Below are 9,383 nucleotides of genomic sequence, written 5' to 3'. Positions count from 1 at the left end.
GCACAGAAATCAGCAGAAGGTCGCTGCTTTTTTTTAATTCTCTTTTTTTCTTGTTTCTCTTTGTATTTCGTTGCTCTCTTTTTTCGCTCTCATTTTTCCCATTTTCTGCCTCCACTTTCCACTGCTCAAATGGCAGAAAACCGTTAAATTCATATCTGAGATACCAGGCGCACAGAAATCAGCAGAAGGTCGCTGCTTTTTTTAAATTCTCTTTTTTTCTTGTTTCTCTTTGTATTTCGTTGCTCTCTTTTTTCGCTCTCATTTTTCCCATTTTCTGCCTCCACTTTCCACCGCTCAAATGGCAGAAATCAGTTAAATTCAAATCTGAGATACCAGGCGCACAGAAATCAGCAGAAGGTCGCTGCTTTTTTTAAATTCTCTTTTTTTCTTGTTTCTCTTTGTATTTCGTTGCTCTCTTTTTTCGCTCTCATTTTTCCCATTTTCTGCCTCCACTTTCCACCACTCAAATGGCAGAAAACCGTTAAATTCAAATCAGAGATACCAGGCGCACAGAAATCAGCAGAAGGTCGCTGCTTTTTTTAAATTCTCTTTTTTTCTTGTTTCTCTTTGTATTTCGTTGCTCTCTTTTTTCGCTCTCATTTTTCCCATTTTCTGCCTCCACATTCCACCGCTCAAATGGCAGAAATCAGTTAAATTCAAATCTGAGATACCAGGCGCACAGAAATCAGCAGAAGGTCGCTGCTTTTTTTAAATTCTCTTTTTTTCTTGTTTCTCTTTGTATTTCGTTGCTCTCTTTTTTCGCTCTCATTTTTCTCATTTTCTGCCTCCACTTTCCACCACTCCAATGGCAGAAAACCGTTAAATTCAAATCTGAGATACCAGGCGCACAGAAATCAGCAGAAGGTCGCTGGTTTTTTTAAATTCTCTTTTTTTCTTGTTTCTCTTTGTATTTCGTTGCTCTCTTTTTTCGCTCTCATTTTTCCCATTTTCTGCCTCCACTTTCCACCGCTCAAATGGCAGAAAACCGTTAAATTCAAATCTGAGATACCAGGCGCACAGAAATCAGCAGAAGGTCGCTGCTTTTTTTAAATTCTCTTTTTTTCTTGTTTCTCTTTGTATTTCGTTGCTCTCTTTTTTCGCTCTCATTTTTCCCATTTTCCGCCTCAACTTTCCACCGCTCAAATGGCAGAAAACCGTTAAATTCAAATCAGAGATACCAGGCGCACAGAAATCAGCAGAAGGTCGCTGGTTTTTTTAAATTCTCTTTTTTTCTTGTTTCTCTTTGTATTTCGTTGCTCTCTTTTTTCGCTCTCATTTTTCCCATTTTCCGCCTCCATTTTCCACCGCTCAAATGGCAGAAAACCGTTAAATTCAAATCTGAGATACCAGGCGCACAGAAATCAGCAGAAGGTCGCTGCTTTTTTTTAATTCTCCTTTTTTCTTGTTTCTCTTTGTATTTCGTTGCTCTCTTTTATCGCTCTCATTTTTGCCCATTTTCCGCCTCCATTTTCCACCGCTCAAATGGCAGAAAACCGTTAAATTCAAATCTGAGATACCAGGCGCACAGAAATCAGCAGAAGGTCGCTGGTTTTTTTAAATTATCTTTTTTTCTTGTTTCTCTTTGTATTTCGTTGCTCTCTTTTTTCGCTCTCATTTTTCCCATTTTCCGCCTCCCACTTTCCACCGCTCAAATGGCAGAAATCAGTTAAATTCAAATCTGAGATACCAGGCGCACAGAAATCAGCAGAAGGTCGCTGCTTTTTTTAAATTCTCTTTTTTTCTTGTTTCTCTTTGTATTTCGTTGCTCTCTTTTTTCGCTCTCAGTTTTCCCATTTTCTGCCTCCACTTTCCACCGCTCAAATGGCAGAAATCAGTTAAATTCAAATCTGAGATACCAGGCGCACAGAAATCAGCAGAAGGTCGCTGCTTTTTTTAAATTCTTTTTTTTCTTGTTTCTCTTTGTATTTCGTTGCTCTCTTTTTTCGCTCTCATTTTTCCCATTTTCTGCCTCCACTTTCCACCGCTCAAATGGCAGAAAACCGTTAAATTCAAATCAGAGATACCAGGCGCACAGAAATCAGCAGAAGGTCGCTGCTTTTTTTAAATTCTCTTTTTTTCTTGTTTCTCTTTGTATTTCGTTGCTCTCTTTTTTCGCTCTCATTTTTCCCATTTTCTGCCTCCACTTTCCACCGCTCAAATGGCAGAAAACCGTTAAATTCAAATCTGAGATACCAGGCGCACAGAAATCAGCAGAAGGTCGCTGCTTTTTTTTAATTCTCTTTTTTTCTTGTTTCTCTTTGTATTTCGTTGCTCTCTTTTTTCGCTCTCATTTTTCCCATTTTCTGCCTCCACTTTCCACCGCTCAAATGGCAGAAAACCGTTAAATTCAAATCTGAGATACCAGGCGCACAGAAATCAGCAGAAGGTCGCTGCTTTTTTTAAATTCTCTTTTTTTCTTGTTTCTCTTTGTATTTCGTTGCTCTTTTTTCGCTCTCATTTTTTCCCATTTTCTGCCTCCACTTTCCACCGCTCAAATGGCAGAAAACCGTTAAATTCAAATCTGAGATACCAGGCGCACAGAAATCAGCAGAAGGTCGCTGCTTTTTTTAAATTCTTTTTTTTCTTGTTTCTCTTTGTATTTCGTTGCTCTCTTTTTTCGCTCTCATTTTTCCCATTTTCTGCCTCCACTTTCCACCGCTCAAATGGCAGAAAACCGTTAAATTCAAATCTGAGATACCAGGCGCACAGAAATCAGCAGAAGGTCGCTGCTTTTTTTAAATTCTCTTTTTTTCTTGTTTCTCTTTGTATTTCGTTGCTCTCTTTTTTCGCTCTCATTTTTCCCATTTTCTGCCTCCACTTTCCACCGCTCAAATGGCAGAAAACCGTTAAATTCAAATCTGAGATACCAGGCGCACAGAAATCAGCAGAAGGTCGCTGCTTTTTTTAAATTCTTTTTTTTCTTGTTTCTTTTGTATTTCGTTGCTCTCTTTTTTCGCTCTCATTTTTCCCATTTTCTGCCTCCACTTTCCACCGCTCAAATGGCAGAAAACCGTTAAATTCAAATCTGAGATACCAGGCGCACAGAAATCAGCAGAAGGTCGCTGGTTTTTTTAAATTCTCTTTTTTTCTTGTTTCTCTTTGTATTTCGTTGCTTCTTTTTTCGCTCTTTTTTTCCCCATTTCCCGCCTGCTTTCGTTCATTCCGCTCAAATGGCAAAAACCGTTAAATTCAAATCACTGAGATACCAGGCGCACAGAAATCAGCAGAAGGTCGCTGCTTTTTTTAAATTCTCTTTTTTTCTGTTTCCTTTGTATTTCGTTGCTCTCTTTTTCGCTCTCATTTTTTCCCATTTTCCGCCTCAATTTTCCACCGCTCAAATGGCAGAAAACCGTTAAATTCAAATCTGAGATACCAGGCGCACAGAAATCAGCAGAAGGTCGCTGGTTTTTTTTAATTCTCTTTTTTTCTTGTTTCTCTTTGTATTTCGTTGCTCTCTTTTATCGCTCTCATTTTGCCCATTTTCCGCCTCAATTTTCCACCGCTCAAATGGCAGAAAACCGTTAAATTCAAATCTGAGATACCAGGCGCACAGAAATCAGCAGAAGGTCGCTGGTTTTTTTTAATTCTCTTTTTTTCTTGTTTCTCTTTGTATTTCGTTGCTCTCTTTTTCGCTCTCATTTTTCCCATTTTCCGCCTCCATTTTCCACCGCTCAAATGGCAGAAAACCGTTAAATTCAAATCTGAGATACCAGGCGCACAGAAATCAGCAGAAGGTCGCTGGTTTTTTTTAATTCTCTTTTTTTCTTGTTTCTCTTTGTATTTCGTTGCTCTCTTTTTTCGCTCTCATTTTTCCCATTTTCTGCTTCCACTTTCCACCGCTCAAATGGCAGAAACCGTTAAATTCAAATCTGAGATACCAGGCGCACAGAAATCAGCAGAAGGTCGCTGCTTTTTTTAAATTCTCTTTTTTCCTTGTTTCTCTTTGTATTTCGTTGCTTCTTTTTTCGCTCTCATTTTTCCCATTTTCTGCCTCCACTTTCCACCGCTCAAATGGCAGAAAACCGTTAAATTCAAATCTGAGATACCAGGCGCACAGAAATCAGCAGAAGGTCGCTGGTTTTTTTTAATTCTCTTTTTTTCTTGTTTCTCTTTGTATTTCGTTGCTCTCTTTTTTCGCTCTCATTTTTCCCATTTTCTGCTTCCATATTTCCACCGCTCAAATGGCAGAAAACCGTTAAATTCAAATCTGAAAACAAAAAAGACGGGGGGAAATTTCCAGCCCCTTTTTTTCTTGTTTCTTTGTATTTCGTTGCTCTTTTTTTCGCTCTCATTTTTCCCATTTTCTGCCTCCACACCGCTCAATGGCAGAAAACCGTTAAATTCAAATCTGAGATACCAGGCGCACAGAAATCAGCAGAAGGTCGCTGCTTTTTTTAAATTCTCTTTTTTTCTTGTTTCTCTTTGTATTTCGTTGCTCTTTTTTTCGCTCTCATTTTTCCCATTTTCTGCCTCCACTTTCCACCGCTCAAATGGCAGAAAACCGTTAAATTCAAATCTGAGATACCAGGCGCACAGAAATCAGCAGAAGGTCGTTGCTTTTTTTAAATTCTTTTTTTTCTTGTTTCTCTTTGTATTTCGTTGCTCTCTTTTTTCGCTCTCATTTTTCCCATTTTCTGCCTCCACTTTCCACCGCTCAAATGGCAGAAAACCGTTAAATTCAAATCTGAGATACCAGGCGCACAGAAATCAGCAGAAGGTCGCTGCTTTTTTTAAATTCTTTTTTTTCTTGTTTCTCTTTGTATTTCGTTGCTCTTTTTTTCGCTCTCATTTTTCCCATTTTCCGCCTCCACTTTCCACCGCTCAAATGGCAGAAAACCGTTAAATTCAAATCTGAGATACCAGGCGCACAGAAATCAGCAGAAGGTCGCTGCTTTTTTTAAATTCTCTTTTTTTCTTGTTTCTCTTTGTATTTCGTTGCTCTCTTTTTTCGCTCTCATTTTTCCCATTTTCCGCCTCCACTTTCCACCGCTCAAATGGCAGAAAACCGTTAAATTCAAATCTGAGATACCAGGCGCACAGAAATCAGGAGAAGGTCGCTGCTTTTTTTAAATTTTATTTTTTTCTTGATTCTCTTTGTATTTCGTTGCTCTCTTTTTCGCTCTCATTTTTCCCATATTTTGCCTACACTTTCCACCGCTCAAATGGCAGAAAACCGTTAAATTCAAATCTGAGATACCAGGCGCACAGAAATCAGCAGAAGGTCGCTGCTTTTTTTAAATTCTCTTTTTTCCTTGTTTCTCTTTGTATTTCGTTGCTCTCTTTTTTCGCTCTCATTTTTCCCATTTTCTGCCTCCACTTTCCACCGCTCAAATGGCAGAAAACCGTTAAATTCAAATCTGAGATACCAGGCGCACAGAAATCAGCAGAAGGTCGCTGCTTTTTTTAAATTTCTTTTTTTCTTGTTTCTCTTTGTATTTCGTTGCTCTCTTTTTCGCTCTCATTTTTCCCATATTCTGCCTCCACTTTCCACCGCTCAAATGGCAAAAACCGTTAAATTCAAATCTGAGATACCAGGCGCACAGAAATCAGCAGAAGGTCGCTGCTTTTTTTAAATTCTCTTTTTTCTTGTTTCTCTTCGTATTTCGTTGCTCTCTTTTTTCGCTCTCATTTTTCCCATTTTCTGCCTCCACTTTCCACCGCTCAAATGGCAGAAAACCGTTAAATTCAAATCTGAGATACCAGGCGCACAGAAATCAGCAGAAGGTCGCTGCTTTTTTTAAATTCTCTTTTTTTCTTGTTTCTCTTTGTTTTCGTTGCTCTCTTTTTTCGCTCTCATTTTTCCCATTTTCTGCCTCCACTTTCCACCGCTCAAATGGCAGAAAACCGTTAAATTCAAATCTGAGATACCAGGCGCACAGAAATCAGCAGAAGGTCGCTGCTTTTTTTAAATTCTCTTTTTTTCTTGTTTCTCTTTGTATTTCGTTGCTCTTTTTTGCTCTCATTTTTCCCATTTTCCGCCTCTACTTTCCACCGCTCAAATGGCAGAAAACCGTTAAATTCAAATCTGAGATACCAGGCGCACAGAAATCAGCAGAAGGTCGCTGCTTTTTTTAAATTCTTTTTTTCTTGTTTCTCTTTGTATTTCGTTGCTCTCTTTTTTCGCTCTCATTTTTCCCATTTTCTGCCTCCACTTTCCACCGCTCAAATGGCAGAAAACCGTTAAATTCAAATCTGAGATACCAGGCGCATAGAAATCAGCAGAAGGTCGCTGCTTTTTTTAAATTCTCTTTTTTTCTTGTTTCTCTTTGTATTTCGTTGCTCTCTTTTTTCGCTCTCATTTTTCCCATTTTCTGCCTCCACTTTCCACCGCTCAAATGGCAGAAAACCGTTAAATTCAAATCTGAGATACCAGGCGCACAGAAATCAGCAGAAGGTCGCTGCTTTTTTTAAATTCTCTTTTTTTCTTGTTTCTCTTTGTATTTCGTTGCTTCTTTTTTCGCTCTCATTTTTCCCATTTTCTGCCTCCCACTTTCCACCGCTCAAATGGCAGAAAACCGTTAAATTCAAATCTGAGATACCAGGCGCACAGAAATCAGCAGAAGGTCGCTGCTTTTTTTAAATTCTTTTTTTTCTTGTTTCTCTTTGTATTTCGTTGCTTCTTTTTTCGCTCCTCATTTTTCCCATTTTCTGCCTCCACTTTCCACCGCTCAAATGGCAGAAAACCGTTAAATTCAAATCTGAGATACCAGGCGCACAGAAATCAGCAGAAGGTCGCTGCTTTTTTTTAATTCTTTTTTTTTCTTGTTTCTCTTTGTATTTCGTTGCTTCTTTTTTTCGCTCTCATTTTTCCCATTTTCTGCCTCCACTTTCCACCGCTCAAATGGCAGAAACCGTTAAATTCAAATCTGAGATACCAGGCGCACAGAAATCAGCAGAAGGTCGCTGCTTTTTTTAAATTCTCTTTTTTCTTGTTTCTCTTTGTATTTCGTTGCTCTTTTTTTCGCTCCTCATTTTTCCCATTTTCTGCCTCTCACTTTCCACCGCTCAAATGGCAGAAAACCGTTAAATTCAAATCTGAGATACCAGGCGCACAGAAATCAGCAGAAGGTCGCTGCTTTTTTTAAATTCTCTTTTTTTCTTGTTTCTCTTTGTATTTCGTTGCTCTTTTTTCGCTCTCATTTTTCCCATTTTCTGCCTCCACTTTCCACCGCTCAAATGGCAGAAAACCGTTAAATTCAAATCCGAGATACCAGGCGCACAGAAATCAGCAGAAGGTCGCTGCTTTTTTTAAATTCTCTTTTTTTCTTGTTTCTCTTTGTATTTCGTTGCTCTCTTTTTTCGCTCTCATTTTTCCCATTTTCCGCCTCATTTTCCACCGCTCAAATGGCAGAAAACCGTTAAATTCAAATCTGAGATACCAGGCGCACAGAAATCAGCAGAAGGTCGCTGCTTTTTTTAAATTCCTTTTTTTCTTGTTTCTCTTTGTATTTCGTTGCTCTCTTTTTTCGCTCTCATTTTTCCCATTTTCTGCCTCCACTTTCCACCGCTCAAATGGCAGAAAACCGTTAAATTCAAATCTGAGATACCAGGCGCACAGAAATCAGCAGAAGGTCGCTGCTTTTTTTAAATTCTCTTTTTTTCTTGTTTCTTTGTATTTCGTTGCTCTCTTTTTTCGCTCTCATTTTTCCCATTTTCTGCCTATTTTTCCCTCTAATGGCAGAAAAATTCAATTCAAAAATCCAGGCGCACAGAAATCAGCAGAAGGTCGCTGCTTTTTTTAAATTCTTTTTTTTCTTGTTTCTCTTTGTATTTTGTTGCTCTCTTTTTTCGCTCTCATTTTTCCCATTTTCTGCCTCCACTTCCTCCGCTCAAATGGCAAACCGTTAAATTCAAATCAGAGATACCAGGCGCACAGAAATCAGCAGAAGGTCGCTGCTTTTTTTTAATCTCTTTTTTTCTTGTTTCTCTTTGTATTTCGTTGCTTCTCTTTTCGCTCTCATTTTTCCCATTTTCTGCCTCCCCTTTCCACCGCTCAAATGGCAGAAAACCGTTAAATTCAAATGATACGAAATCAGCAGAAGGTCGCTGCTTTTTTAAATTTTCTTCGTATTTTCTTGTTGCTCTTTTTCTTCCCTTCCAACTTTCCACCGCTCAAATGGCAGAAAACCGTTAAATTCAAATCCGAGATACCAGGGCCCAAAAAATCAGCAGAAGGTCGCTGCTTTTTTTAATAATTCTTTTTTTCTTGTTTCTCTTTGTATTTCGTTGCTCCTTTTTTCCCTCTCATTTTTCCCATTGAAGATCAAAAAAAGAGAGCAACGAAATACAAAGAGAAACAAGAAAAAGAGAGAAATCAAAAAAAGCAGCGACCTTCTGCTTATTTCTGTGCGCCTGGTATCTCAGATTTGAATTTAACCGTTATCTGCCCTGTGAGCGGTGGAAAGTGGAGGCAGAAAATGAGAAAAAGAAGATCGAAAAAAGAGAGCAACGAAATACAAAGAAAAACAAGAAAAAACGAGAATTTAAAAATAGCAGCGACCTTCTGCTGATTTCTGTGCGCCTGGTATCTCAGATTTGAATTTAACGGTTTTCTGCCATTTGAGCGGTGGAAAGTGGAGGCAGAAAATGAGAAAAATTAGAGCGAAAAGAGAGAGCAACGAAATACAAATAGAAACAAGAAAAAACGAGAATTTAAAAATAGCAGCGACCTTTTGCTGATTTCTGTGCGCCTGGTATCTCAGATTTGAATTTAACGGTTTTCTGCCATTTGAGCGGTGGAAAGTGGAGGCAGAAAATGAGAAAAATTAGAGCCAAAAGAGAGAGCAACGAAATACAAAGAGAAACAAGAAAAAACGAGAATTTAAAAATTGCAGCGACCTTCTGCTGATTTCTGTGCGCCTGGTATCTCAGATTTGAATTTAACGGTTTTCTGCCATTTGAGCGGTGGAAAGTGGAGGCAGAAAATGAGAAAAAGAAGATTGAAAAAAGAGAGCAACGAAATACAAAGAGAAACAAGAAAAAGCGAGAATTTAAAAATAGCAGCGACCTTCTGCTGATTTCTGTGCGCCTGGTATCTCAGATTTGAATTTAACGGTTTTCTGCCATTTGAGCGGTGGAAAGTGGAGGCACAAAATGAGAAAAAGAAGATCGAAAAAAGAAAGCAACGAAATACAAAGAAAAACAAGAGAAAGAGAGAAATCAAAAAAAGCAGCGACCTTCTGCTGATTTCTGTGCGCCTGGTATCTCAGATTGGAATTTAACCGTTTTCTGCCATTTGAGCGGTGGAAAGTGGAGGCAGAAAATGAGAAAAAGAAGATTGAAAAAAGAGTGCAGCGAAATACAAAGAAAAACAAGAAGAAGAGAGAAATCAAAAAAAGCAGCGACCTTCTGCTGATTTCTGTGCGCCTGGTATCTCAGATTGG

The sequence above is a fragment of the Drosophila obscura genome, unplaced genomic scaffold (assembly GCF_018151105.1).
Source record: "Drosophila obscura isolate BZ-5 IFL unplaced genomic scaffold, ASM1815110v1 contig_30, whole genome shotgun sequence".
NCBI lineage: Eukaryota > Metazoa > Arthropoda > Insecta > Diptera > Drosophilidae > Drosophila > Drosophila obscura.
This window is presented reverse-complemented; position numbering follows the sequence as displayed.